General features: G+C 47.5%; 1 long non-coding RNA gene across 1 annotated transcript in view; it reads left to right on the plus strand.

The window, feature by feature from the left end:
- LOC145525526 (uncharacterized) overlaps window positions 1–13,563 on the plus strand; it is a 35,616-nt gene that overhangs the window by 13,186 nt on the left and 8,867 nt on the right. The window contains exon 3 of the long non-coding RNA XR_014068270.1: window positions 12,751–12,795. This is a non-coding gene — a long non-coding RNA (uncharacterized LOC145525526). The remainder of the gene's footprint in view (window positions 1–12,750; window positions 12,796–13,563) is intronic.

A 13,563-nucleotide genomic window follows, 5' to 3' on the forward strand; every position in this document is an offset into this window, starting at 1 on the left:
GCCACGTGCTCCTCTAGGACATCTTCCCAACCCATGGATCAAACCCAGGGCTCTCGTATAGCAGGCAGATTCTTTACCGTCTGAGCCACTAGGGAAGCCCAAGAATACTGGAGTGGGAGGCCTATCCCTTCTCCAGGGGATCTTTCCGATTCAGGAATCATACTGGGGTGTCCTGCATTGCAGGCGGATTCTTTACCAGCTGAGCCACCTTCATATTCCTTTACCTGGGGAGGACACTGATGCCCAGTGTGCTGGATACCGCCGATTGCCCCTCCAGACCTTCTCTTCAGCCTTTTCCACTCTGTGCTGTATCCTGGGAGGCTGCCCTGGATGTACTGTATCACTGGGTTCTCTTATTCTCTAGTCTCTGGTTTGATTAGCCAAAGGGAAGCATCCACAGATCCAAGGGCAGGAGGAAATCAAAGTAAAGGTATTTTAAAAAAAGTTTCATATTTATTCATCTGGCTGTACCAGGTCTTAGTTGCAGAACGCAGGATCTTTAGTTGCGGCATGTGAACTCTTAGTTGCAGCCTGTGGGATCTAGTTCCCCAACCAGGGATCGAACCCAGGCCCCCTGCATTGGGAGTGTGGAGTCTTAGCCACTGGACCACAATGCTAGGGCACCCTGAATGGGCTGCACCCCTCCTCTGAGGGTCACAGCCTTCCCTCTGGTGGCCTCTCAATGCAGCTGCTATCTCTGATCCTGGTGACTGCTTCTCCTTTGCTCTTTCATGGCCAAGCGGAAGCAAAGGCTCCTTGGGGCCACTAACCTTGAGATACCCACTATTCATTCGTGCACATATCTTTGTAAATAGCCCTGTTATTACACTCTAATCAGATTACCCGGTTTGGATGTGCCATCTGTTGCCTGGTGGGACCCTGACTGATACACCCAGAGAGGTTTAATGACTTGCCCGAGGTCTCAGGAGGATTTGATTATGTACCGGTATGTGTTAATGAGAAGACAACACTGGCCTTTCATATAGTTTATGAAGCATATTCATGACCCTAATCTTGCATGCAGGAAAGGCATTAAACTTTCCACTTAGAGACTAGGAAATTGAATCTCAGAGAAGAGGAGGGGTTTGCCACAGCTAGTGAACATCAGAGCCATCCTCAAACCCTACGCACAGGCTCTGCCGGTCACAACGTGGCTTGTCCACAGGTCAGGGCTGAACCTCTGATTCTTCACTAGCACAACTCCATAAGGAGCATCAGGGATACAAACAAGCCCAGAGTCCCGTTTTCCAGCCCCCGAGCTAATGATATTACATACACAGTCTAACAAGTTGTGGGATCAATGGTGAAGTGAGAGAAGTGAAGTGAAGTTGCTCAGTCGTGTCTGACTTTTTGGGACCCTATGGACTGTAGCCCATCAGGCTCCTCCATCTATGGGATTTTCCAGGCAAGAGTACTGGAGTGGGTTGCCATTTCCTTCTCCAGACAATCTTCCCGACCCAGGGATTGAACCCAGGTCCCCCGCACTGCAGGCAGGTTCTTTACCATCTGAGCCACCAGGGAAGTCAGTGGTATCATCCCTATTTTACAAAATTCATTTTATTTTTAAAATTTGTGTGTTATTTTTGGCTGGTCTGTCTCTTCCTTGCTGCACAGGCCTTTCTCTAGTTGCGGCGAGTGGCGGCTCCTCTCTTGTTGCCGAGCAGGGGCTATAGGGCGTGTGGTGTGTGGGCTCAGGGGTTGCGGTTCCCGGGCTCTAGAGCGAGTTGGGGTGCACGGGCTTAGGTGCTCCACGGCTTGTGGGATCCTCCCGGACCGCCGGTTGAACCCATGTCTCCTGTGCTGGCAGGCGGATTCTTTACCACAGAGCCACCGGGGAAGCCTCACCCTATTTCATAGATGAGGAAAGTGGGGCTCAGAAAGCTGACTATCTTACTCAAAGTCATGCGGCTGGGAGGTCCCCGGAGTTTGAACCCAGGCGTGTCTGTTCTTTCCACCACCCCTGCCGTCTCTTTCTGCAGAGATGTGGCTTTCTGAAGGTCCTGCAGGCTGCAAGACTGGCACACCCATTGTATTTTCTCTCATCAAACCAGACCCAGCCTGGCCTTCATACTAACCCTGGGACCTTAGCCTGGCTTTCCTGTTGGGCAACCAAAGAGGCTTTTGTGGATAAATCATGATAGAAAATGGAGTGGGGCTGATTAACAGCGAGAGATAACGAGGTGAGGCCAGGCCAGCCCTTTGTCTGCGACAGCCTGGGAAAAATGCAGCCAGGGTCTGGACTGCCTCTCCTGTTCCTGCTGAGAGGGTACGGGTGCCAGAGGCAGTTCTTCAGCTTTGACAAGCAACCCCGCCAGCAGGGCTGAAGGGTCCACCTAACCTACCAACTTAGTAGCAAAAAAATATTTCCCGGGCCCCACTAGCTTTCATGACATAAAAGCAAAGTCAGAGGCTGTTGTTGGCTGAGCAGTGCCCTGGGGTCACCTACTCTCTTTGTGGCCTTAAAGTCTCACTTTCCCAGGTTGGACCCGAGGGGCCTTATCTGAAACCTGGAGGAGATGGGTGAATCCGGCGTTCCACCACTGTCTTCCCAGTTTGTCCTTTGTGAGTTTGGGAGTCTGGGGGGGAATGTGAGCCTTCCGAGACCTCCCCATTCATGTCCCCTCCCTCGGCAGGACACCCAGGTAGTACCATCGATGGATTTGCATCAGTCAATTCACATTTTCCCTACTGACTCACATCCACAGACAGCTGCCCCAAACCAGGCAATGGCCTGTGGTCATGGAGGCCACAGGACCAGACTCAAGACTTTATCTGCACGGCATTTTCACCAGCCAGCAAACCTCGAGAGGTGTCTGTTACCGTCTTGGGAAGTAGTATAGCTAAAGAGCTGGTCCTGCTTCCCCCTGCTTTTCAATGTTGAAAAGCAGACCCTGGGGTACTAAATGACTTTCCCAGGACATCCAGTTCCCTGGTACTAGAATGGGGCCTCCCCCAAGCGTTGTACTGTTATCACCCAGGAAAATCATTCCTGGGCTTGATGAGAGTCTCTATTTGAAGTTACTGCTTTGAAGTTTAAACAGACATGATAAACATCCAGTGTACGGGGGAAGACAGAAAATGTAGATAAGCAAAGGGAAGAAAATGAAATGGGGTGATTTGATGTCCTGCTGCTTTGGGTTAAGCAGTCCTGGGACTTTGTGATGAACTGGAGCCTGGCTTAAAACCCAGCAGAGACTGAACTTCTTGTTCTTGTTGGCAGTTTCACGGGCTAGTGGTCACTCTGCTTTCTGTTTTGGGAGGGCCCTTGGCCAGAGTTTCTGAGTACTCAACCCAAGCCAGGCAATGAAGCAATCACCAGTAGACAGAGAAAGGGAAAGTGTTTCTCTTGGTTGAGTGACGAGGTAGCTCCTTGGTGATACAGCCCAGAGGGTGGGGTGGTCCCCAGGAGAAGTGAGTAAATCTATAGAGACATTTGCTCTGTGGGAAGACTTGCTTCCCTCTAACGCCCACTTTTAGGGAGTGGCCCTCCTTTCACAGTTCCTAAGAAATAGCTGCTTCCAGATAATTTTGACTGAAGACTGCGCTTTCTATGAGCAATTAAAAAAACTCTGTTCAAGGCTTAAGACTTAGAATTTCAGAGTGTCTGAGTCCAGAAGGACCTTACAGCCTATTTAGTCCCAACCAGCTTATTTAACACGTGGGGAAACTGAGGTTTAGAGATAGAAACTGGCTCACTGCACGTCATATGGTAAATTATTGGCAGTGCCAGGCCTAACATGTAGGTCTTCTCATTTCATTCTTTGTGCCAAACGTTAATTTCAAACACATGGGAAATGTGTTCTCATCCAGTGTAGGGAGTTAGGGTTTACATGTAAGTAATGAGTAGCCTTAGTTCTATAAACAATGATATGTGTGTGTTAGTTGCTCAGTTGTGTCTGACTCTGCGACCCTATGGACGGAAGCCCGCCAGGCTCCTCTGTCCTTGGGATTCTCTAGGCAAGAATACGGGAGTGGGTAGCCATTTCCTTCTCTGGGGGATTGTCGCAACCCAGGAATTGAACCCAGGTCTCCTGCATTGCAGGCAGATTCTTTACCATCTGAGCCACCAGGTAAGCCCTATGAACATGATAATAAGAGCTGAAATTTATCCAGAGCTTGTTATATGATAGCAAGGTTATAGTCATGATCTCACTTCATGTCCATGGTAACCTATAAAGGAGATGTTATTATTCCAAGTGTTTCATGTGAGAAAACTGAAACTTAAGGGGTGGCATTACTAGCCCAGATTCACACAGTGAGCAGACAGCTGAGGGAAGATTAGAACTTAAGTCTGATGTCTCCACCTCCCTAGATTAACATAAAACGATCCTGCAAAGTTTGGTCTGAAATGAGACATGACTTTCAAGCGTCTATTTTCTTCATATCTGAATGTTTAAGTAAATCTATACGGGGGTGTGGTCAACGGTTTAAAGAAGTAGTTCTAAAGCTCTAGTGGGCATCAGAGGGCTTCCTGGGGGGCACTACTGGTAAAGAACTTGCCTGCCAATGCAGGAGACTTAAGAGACGCGAGTTTGATCCCTGGGTGGGGAAGATCCCCTGGAAGAGGGCATGGCAACCCATTCCAATGTTCTTGCCTGGAGAATCCCATGGACAGAGGAGCCTGGTGGGTACTGCCTATAGGGTCTCAAAGAGTCAGACACGACTGAAGCAACTTAGCGTGCACACAGTTGGGCATCTAAGGGACCTTCTAAAAACCTGGACTGCTGGCCTACCCCCCAGAGTTCCTAATCCACTATATATCTGGGTTGTGGCCGGTAGATAGGGAATTTTAGCAAGTTCCCAGGTGATGCTGATGGTGCTGATCTGGGGACCACATATAGAGAGTCGTTGATTTAAAAGAATCATGAAAAGGTTTTGTGTCAGCTGCATTTTCTTGCACTAGGTTTCATTTTCCAGATAAATACTCAGGAACAAAGCTACCACATCCCACTGAACGAGCAATTTGTCAGGAGATACAAGAAATGATATTATTGTTTGATTTCCTAACTACCCCCTCAAAAGAGTTGGTGCGGGGTCTTCAGTTGGGATGAATTGTCAGGAAGGCTAAAGATTTAGGCTAAAAAGCATAGGAAGTGAAGCGTTAGTCACTCAGTCGTGTCTGATTCTTTGCCATCTCATGGACTGTAGCCCGCCAGGCTTCTCTGTCCATGGAATTATCCAGCAAGAATACTGGAGCGGGGTGCCATTTCCTTCTCTGGGGGACCTTCCCCACCGAAGAATCGAACTGAGTCTCCTGCATCGCAGGCGAGTCGTTTATTGTCTGAGCCACCAGAGAAGCCCAGAAGACATAGGCTACAGCAGCGAAAACAAATGACTTCAGGCATTTCTTCAGTCCATGAGGGAATCTTTTTCCTTTCTTCAGTTTTTTGGCTGTGCCTGGCAGCAGGTAGGATCTTATTTCCCCAACCAGGTATCATATCAGTACGCCCTGCTTTGAAAGCAGGCAGTCTTCATCACTGGACCTAGGAGCCACTGAAGGAGTCTTCATAAGATTGACAGTCCTGAGGGAAAGATTGTGAGTGGCTGAGCTTAGGTCACATGCCCATTCCTGAGCCAGTCACCGTGGCCAGAGAAAGGGGATGCTCTGATTGGCCAGACCTGACTCGCAGGCCTGCTCCTACAGCAGGAAGTGAAGTGGACTCCTGGACATAAATTCCATCCAGGTGCAGAACCTTGAAGAGGAGTTGGGAGTGGTCCTCCCTGGAGGAAGCTTGGGGATGAGGACACAAGAAAGAAGGGTAAATGGATGGCAGGTGCCACACCCACCCACCTTTCTAGTTGCCAAGCAACCTTTTACCTACTTGCTTTCCCCCAGAGTTCTCCTAGCGCAAGGGCTGACTCTTCCGTAGATGGAAGAGGGCCAAACCCAGGAAGCCTTGAGTGAGGTGGAAAGAGATCTAGGCTAGAGATTGGGGTTTTAGTCCTGTTCTGCCACGAACTTCCTTCCCTCTGTGAGTCTGTTTTCCTGTCAACTGTAATATGAGGAGACTGGATAGGAGCTCTATGGGCGCTTGCAACTCTAACAGACTGTGGTTCTGGGTAGTGTCTTAGGCAGTGGGGCTCTCCCAGTTGCCTCTCTGATTCTCAGAAACGAAGGCAGCTTTCCCTGAACGTGGGCAGTCCCCGCCATGAAATGACACAGCTTTCTACAAAGAGTTTTGACTTTGGCCATCAGACAGACTGACTCCTCAATTACCTGTGTGACTTAGGAAAATTAGATTAACCTCTCTGAACCTCCTTATATAAAGTGATGTTAATAATAATTGCTGCCTGGTCTCGAATGTTGTCCAGAGAATGAGAAAGTGGACGTGAAAGTGCTCTGTAAGCCGCCGAGTGCCATGCAGATGGAGGATTTACCAACCCAGGGCTCTTGCCTCCCAGGCCAGTGTGGTTCTGGGACCCAGCGCTCTGAGAAAAAGTTAGTGCCCACATTCAGTGAGCATGAGCCCATCCATAAGGCACAAGTCTGCTACTTACAGGGCATTTGTCCTCAACCTTATTATTCTGCCCATGAATACCATATCAGGTCGTAAACTGAGGTGACGGGGAGGCTGGAGTAGGGGTAGAAGGAAGAGGCTGCTGGACATTCCAGATCTCCCAGGGAGAGTCTGTCCTGGAGTCTCAGCTGGGGGCCCAGGACCCAGTGACTCACAGGAAGTAGGAAGCCAGGCCCCGCCCTTCTCTTCTGACCATCCTGCCCCTCCGAGTGGGCTTTTTGACGAAGCCTCCCTCTCGCTTGTCTGGTGAGGAGTGAGTTAGACATCTCTGCTCTGTGATGTCTCACGGTCCTCTCACATTAATGTTCAGAATCAGTTTGTTAATCTCGGTGCCCACCCCCCGAATCTGTTTTCTTCTGATTCTGTAAATGTCATTTACAGCCATTGAGTCTCCCATGTAAGATACCTATTGGTCATGACCCTTCACTCCCATCCCCCAAATCCATCATCAAATCCTGTCTATTCCCCTTTTAAAGTATATTTATCTACACTGATTTCCACCCTCCCCCGCACCCCCGTTCTCACCACTAACACACCTATCTGAAACACTGTCATCTCTTACCAGCAACTGCCTCCTAACTAGTTTTCTCATTTGGGGTCTCCTGCCCCACTTCATTCCAGTGAAAGGGGACATATATCAGCTACAGTGAACTTGCCAGAATGCGAATCTGATGGTATTACTATCCCTCTTACTAGTCTTCAAAGACTACCTGCTGCATTTGGAGTGGAAGTCAAGTTCCCCAATGGGGTCTATCAAGTCCTGCAGGAACTGGCCCCTGCCCACTTCTCCAGCCCCAGCCCCCTCTTCCTCACTCTCCCCCTTGTTCTCTGGCCTTTGTCCAGTTCATCTACAGGCCAGGTTCCTGCATACCTCAGTGTCCTTTCACAGGCTCTTCCCCTCCGGGGTCTGCCCTTCCTCTTTTCTTCACACTTTAGCTGCTTCTGTTCATCCTCCAGGTCTCAGCCAAAGGGTCACACTTTCAGACAGCCCTCCTCTAATGCCTCTGTCCTAGCCCCTTTACCCCTCCTCATTGCCCACCAGTTCTTATCTCTTAGCAGTGTGCTTCCTCTGTAGCACTTACTGCAATTCATACCCACGATTGTGTTCATTTAGTTGCTTACTGCCTAGCTCCATACACTGTAAGCTCCTGAGTCAGGGGAAGTGCCTTCCTATTGTATGTCTAGCACCTATTTGCTCAATAAATATTTCTGGAATGAAAGGACAAGTGCAAAAATTAGAGCTCTTGTCCTTGTGTCTTCTTCAGAAGATTTTCCTCAGAGGTGTTATAGTGTGAACCAGTAATTCTTGGCACCCTGTGGAAGCCAGGAATGAAAAGAAATGCTGGCAATGTCTGGTTGTACCCAAGTTGTTGGAGTGGCCTGTCCCTCGACCTTGCCCTTGCCCTTCTCCTCCTGCCTGTCCACTGTTGCAAGTACCTGGACCCTCAAGCTCTCCTAAAATGGCTTTCAGGAAAGGATCTGATAAACCCAGGTATACTGGTAAACGAGAATGTGCTCATGGGAAATCGGACTTCCCAGGTGGCACAGTGGTAAAGAACCCACCTGCCTGCCAATGCAGGAGACGCAAGAGACGGGGGTTCGATCCCTGGGTCAGAAAGATCCCCTGGAGTAGGAAATGGCAACCCACTCCAATATCGTTGCCTGGGAAATCCCATGGACAGAGGAGTCCAGCGGGCTGCAGTCCATGGGGTCGCAAAGAGTCAGACACGACCGAGGGAGCATGCACGCATGCAGGAACAGACACTGTATATTTCCCAACAAACAATAAACTGGAGCACCTGAGATGGCAAGGACGTTTCCGACACTTCCTGCAGAACTGACGACATGAATTTGGTGGGGTCCAGTACAAAATAAAGATGTGGGTTGCTTGTTAGGCAGTTATGAAGAATTCCACGCTGGTGACCGCAGAGCATGAAACCAGGGGCAGTTTCCCACGGAGATGGCCTTTCGGGCTCGCTGCCCCCGGGAGCAGACCAGGAGATGGGTTTGGATTCTCTGAGCTGGCCCTGATCTTTCTGGATACTGTGGCTTCTAAGAGACCCTTTTCCCATCAGCTCAAGAATGATACTAATTCTAGCCGGCACTGTCTCTTCGTAGCCAGAATATAGCAGGCTCACAAGAGGCTGCTGCCACCTGTTTACCCCAAATTTCCCCCAGACGCCATGGTTTCAACTAAGCCAGTTGATTCAAAGCAGAGCCAGGTTTATTTTCTCTTATCTAGTAGTTTAAGGAAGCAGGAAGGTTGTTTTTGTAAAACTCCCTGGAAGGTAAACACGATGACGTCTCGTTCTGTGTACACGGACACACTGGCATGCAGGGGATTTCTGTTGTCACCACGTGCCACTGTTTGCTTGTCCTCACACACCTCCAGCGAGCTAGTGAGACAGCTCCCTCAGGGGCCCAGCCTTCAGGAGTTTGGCCTTATTTTAGTCGTGGGGAGAGGTAGAGAGAGGAAGAGTGAGGACAGGCCCAGGGTTGAGCCTGTGGATAAAAATGGGAGGGACACTGGTTCACATTTCCTGAAAGCCACCAAGGGAAACTCTGAACTGCAGTCATCAATTGATTCAATCAACCTATATTTTAAATAAATACAGTTATCAGTTTGATTGATTTTATTTTTAAATAGGTAGTACATTCTTATGGTTCGAAACTCAAAAGTTACAGACAGGTTTACGGTGAAAATTCTTCCCTGTTCCCAAGTAATCCACCTTGCCTCCCTGTAGGTTGTTGCTGTATTAATAGCTGGTTTTTTGGTACCCTGGTGGAAATACTATTTTCATAAATAAGAAAATACAAATACACGGCCTCTCTCTCTTTTTTTCTCCCCACCATTAATAGCGTATTTTAACACTGTCCTGTACTTTGCTTTTTCCTTAAGTTTAGATTCAGGAAAATATGAAAACTCTAACTTAAAAAGATACATGTACCCCAGTGTACCCAAGTGTTATAGCAGCACTATTTGCAATAGCCAATATATGGAAGCAACCTAAATGTTCACTGACAGAGGAATGAATAGAGAAGATACGGCGCATATATGCAGTGGGGTATTGCTCAGCCATAAAAAGGAATGAAATAATGCCATTTGCAGCAATCTGGGTAGACCTAGAGATTATCATACCAAGTGAAGTAAGTCAGAGAAAGACAAATATTATGATATCGCGTATATGTGGAATCAAAAAAATGATGCAAATGAACTTTTTTATAAAACAGAAATAGACTCGTAGACATAGAAAACAAATTTAAGGTTACTAAAGGGGAAGGAGAGGACAGAGATAAGTGAGGAGCTTAGGATGAACAGATACACTATGTAAAATAGATTAACAACAAAGACCTACCATATAGCACAGGGAATAATGTTCAATATCCTGTAATAGGATCCAAAAAGGAATATATGTATATATATCTGAATCACTTTGCTGTACACCCGGAACTTTCAAAACATTGTAAATCAACTATGATAAAAAAAATTAGATTCAGGAAATCCTTCTGTATCACAAAGAGCGACATTGTTCTGTCGCAGTATCCTCGGTTACCTCAATGTCTGTAACCAAGTAGACATTTAGGTTCTTCTAGTCTTTTGTTCCTATAAACCATGGTGTGATGAATTACTTTGATAACTGAGGTTCAGAGATTCTCTTGGTTCTTTTAAGGAGAATAAAAATAAGATTCACCCTCCTGATCTCATTTTCAGTCACTGTGAGTGCCTTTGTAGGCATGTGCCTTTGTAACTTTGTTGGATACTACTATTCAGCCCTCTGTTCAGTTCAGTCGCTCAGTCGTGTCCGACTCTTTGCGACCCCATGGATTGCATCACGCCAGGCTCTCCTGTCCATCACCAACTCCCTGAGTCCACCCAAACCCATGTCCATAGAGTTGATGATGCCATCCAGCCATCTCATCCTCTGTCGTCCCCTTCTCTTCCTGCCTTCAATCTTTCCCAGCATCAGGATCTTTTCTAGTGAGTCAGCTCTTTGCATCAGGTGGCCAAAGTATTGGAGTTTCAGCTTTGACATCAGTCCTTCCAATGAACACCCAGGACTGATCTCCTTTAGGATGGACTGGTTGGATCTCCTTGCAGTTGAAGGGACTCTCAAGAGTCTTCTCCAACACCACAGTTCAAAAGCATCAGTTCTTCGGTGCTCAGCTTTCTTTATAGTCCAACTCTCACATCCATACATGACCACTGGAAAAACCATAGCCTTGACTAGACGGACCTTTGTTGGCAAAGTAATGTCTCTGCTTTTTAATCTGCTATCTAGGTTGGTCATAACTTTCCTTCCAAGGAGTAAGCGTCTTTTAATTTCATTGCTGCAATCACCATCTGCAGTGATTTTTGAGCCCAGAAAAATAAAGTCAGCCACTGTTTTCCACTGTTTCCCCATCTATCTGCCATGAAGTGATGGGACTGGATGCCATGATCTTAGTTTTCTGAATGTTGAGGTTTAAGCCAACTTTTTCACTCTCCTCTTTCACTTTCATCAAGAGGCTCTTTAGTTCTTCTTCACTTTCTGCCATGAGGGTGGTGTCATCTGCATATCTGAGGTTATTGATATTTCTCCCGGCAATCTTGATTCCAGCTTGTATTTCTTCCAGCCCAGTGTTTCTCATAATGTACTCTGCATATAACTTAAATAAGCAGGGTGACAATATACAGCCTTGACGTACTCCTTTTCCTATTTGGAACCAGTCTGTTGTTCCATGTCCAGTTCTAACTGTTGCTTCCTGACCTGCATACAGGTTTCTCAAGAGGCAGGTCAGGTGGTCTGGTATTCCCATCTCTTTCAGAATTTTCCACAGTTTATTGTGATCCACACAGTCAAAGGCTTTGGCATAGTCAATAAAGCAGAAATAGATGTTTTTCTGGAACTCTCTTGCTTTTTCGATGATCCATCGGATGTTGGCAATTTGATCTCTGGTTCCTCTGCCCTTTCTAAAATCCTCTTGAACATCTAGAAGTTCATGGTTCATGTGTTGCTGAAGCCTGGCTTGGAGAATTTTGAGCATTACTTTACTAGCATGTGAGATGAGTGCAATTGTGCGGTAGTTTGAGCATTCTTTGGCATTGCCTTTCTTTGGAATTGGAATGAAAACTGCCCTTTTCCAGTCCTGTGGCCACTGCTGAGTTTTCCATATTTGCTGGCATATTGAGTGCAGCACTTTCACAGCATCATCTTTGAGGATTTGAAATAGCTCAACTGGAATTCCATCACCTCCACTAGCTTTGTTCGTAGTGATGTTTCCTAAGGCCCACTTGACTTCACATTCCAGGATGTCTGGCTCTAGGTGAGTGATCACACCATCGTGATTGTCTGGGTCGTGAAGAACTTTTTTGTACAATTCTTCTGTGTGTTCTTGCCACCTCTTCTTAATATCTTCTGCTTCTGTTAGGTCCCTACCATTTCTGTCCTTTATTGAGCCCATCTTTGCATGAAATGTTGTTCCCTTGGTATCTCTAATTTGCTTGAAAAGATCTCTAGTCTTTCCCATTCTATTGTTTTCCTCTATTTCTTTCCATTGATCACTGAGGAAGGCTTTCTTATTTCTCCTTGCTATTCTTTGGAACTCTGCATTCAAATGGGTATATCTTTCCTTTTCTCCTTTACTTTTTGCTTCCCGTCTTTTCAGCCCTCTGTGGACTTCCACAAATATTTATTGAGTGCCCACTTCAGCCAACACTGTTGCAAAACCCGGGGGGGTTACTGCAGTGCCCTGACAGATCCTGCTCTTCTGACGATACAGTTTACTTGTGGGCCAGTGATCAACTGGATCCCAAATGAATGAATAAGAGAATTTCAGATAGTGATCAATGCTGTGGGGGGAAAAAAAGTCAAACCCAGGTGGTGTGATGGAGCATGTGCAAAGAACCACTAAAATGGGGACCAAGCGTGACTGCTGTTGGATATCTGAACTGTGCTTGGGGGGACAGTTCCAGAAGAAGTAAAAATAAACCCGGCCCTGAATCTGTGTCATGTGTGGGGCTCTTTCAGACGTTCCCCGTCCATCGCTTCCCTAAGTAGCAGGAATACGTTTCTTGGGATGGAGAGGCTGGAGGCGTCCTCTGCTCTCTCTCTCTCTCTGTTTGCAACAGAGAACGTAATCTTCAACTGTCCTCTCTGAGGGAGGTTGCCTCTCACAGCAAAGAAGACAGACCATGCTGGGATAATATCCCTTCCAGCCAGGGTGATATTTGTTTATTCTCTATTTATTTTAGGGTGCGCTGGGCCTTTGTTGCTGTGCAGACTTTTCTCCAGTTATGGTGAGTGGGGGCTGCTCTCGTTGCAGAGCACAGGCACTCGGGCCCGTAGTGTGTGGGCTCCGTAGTTGCGATTCCTAGGCTCTAGTGCTTAGTCACTAGTTGTGTCCAACTCTTTGTGACCGCAAGGACTATAGCCTGCCAGGCACCTCTGTCCATGGGGATTCTCCAAGCAAGAATACTAGAGTGGGTTGCCATGCCCTCCTCCAAAGGATCTTCCCAACCCAGGGATCAAGCCCAGGTCTCCCGCGTTGCAGGTGGATTCTTTACCGCCTGAGCCACCAGGGAGGGCTAAATAATTGTGATGCATGAGCTTTGTTGCTCTGCAGCATGTGGGATCCTCCCAGATCAGGGTTTGAACCTGTGTTTCCTGCTTTGGTAGGTGGATTCTTCATCACTGAGCCACCAGGGAAGCCCCATTTGGGGATAATATTAAAAACCTTTGAACCAACTGTACCAACATTGACCAATCAGGCAAAAGCTGGTTGCTTTACAAATGGGTATGTTTCTCCCACCCCCGCCTCTCCAGTTCCCTTCCTCCTGTGGCGAAGCAGGCAGTTCCTTATTGTTTCTGCTTTAAGGTTGGGACGGGCATCATCTTCATTCCCTACAAAGCTCTTTAGGGCAGAAGCCTTGACGGCCATACCTGCTTCCATCTCCCCCAGAGCCTGGCCCAATAGAGCCTTGTCCCTAGAAGAACCCTAACTCACGCATGCTGTCCGGGGAGTGAAAGGGCCGCCCCTGGATTGTGAGGTGATGTCACGTCCGTAA

This window comes from Giraffa tippelskirchi, chromosome 11 (genome assembly GCF_054371585.1).
Source record: "Giraffa tippelskirchi isolate mGirTip1 chromosome 11, T2T-mGirTip1v1.2.pri, whole genome shotgun sequence".
Classification (NCBI taxonomy): Eukaryota; Metazoa; Chordata; class Mammalia; order Artiodactyla; family Giraffidae; genus Giraffa; species Giraffa tippelskirchi.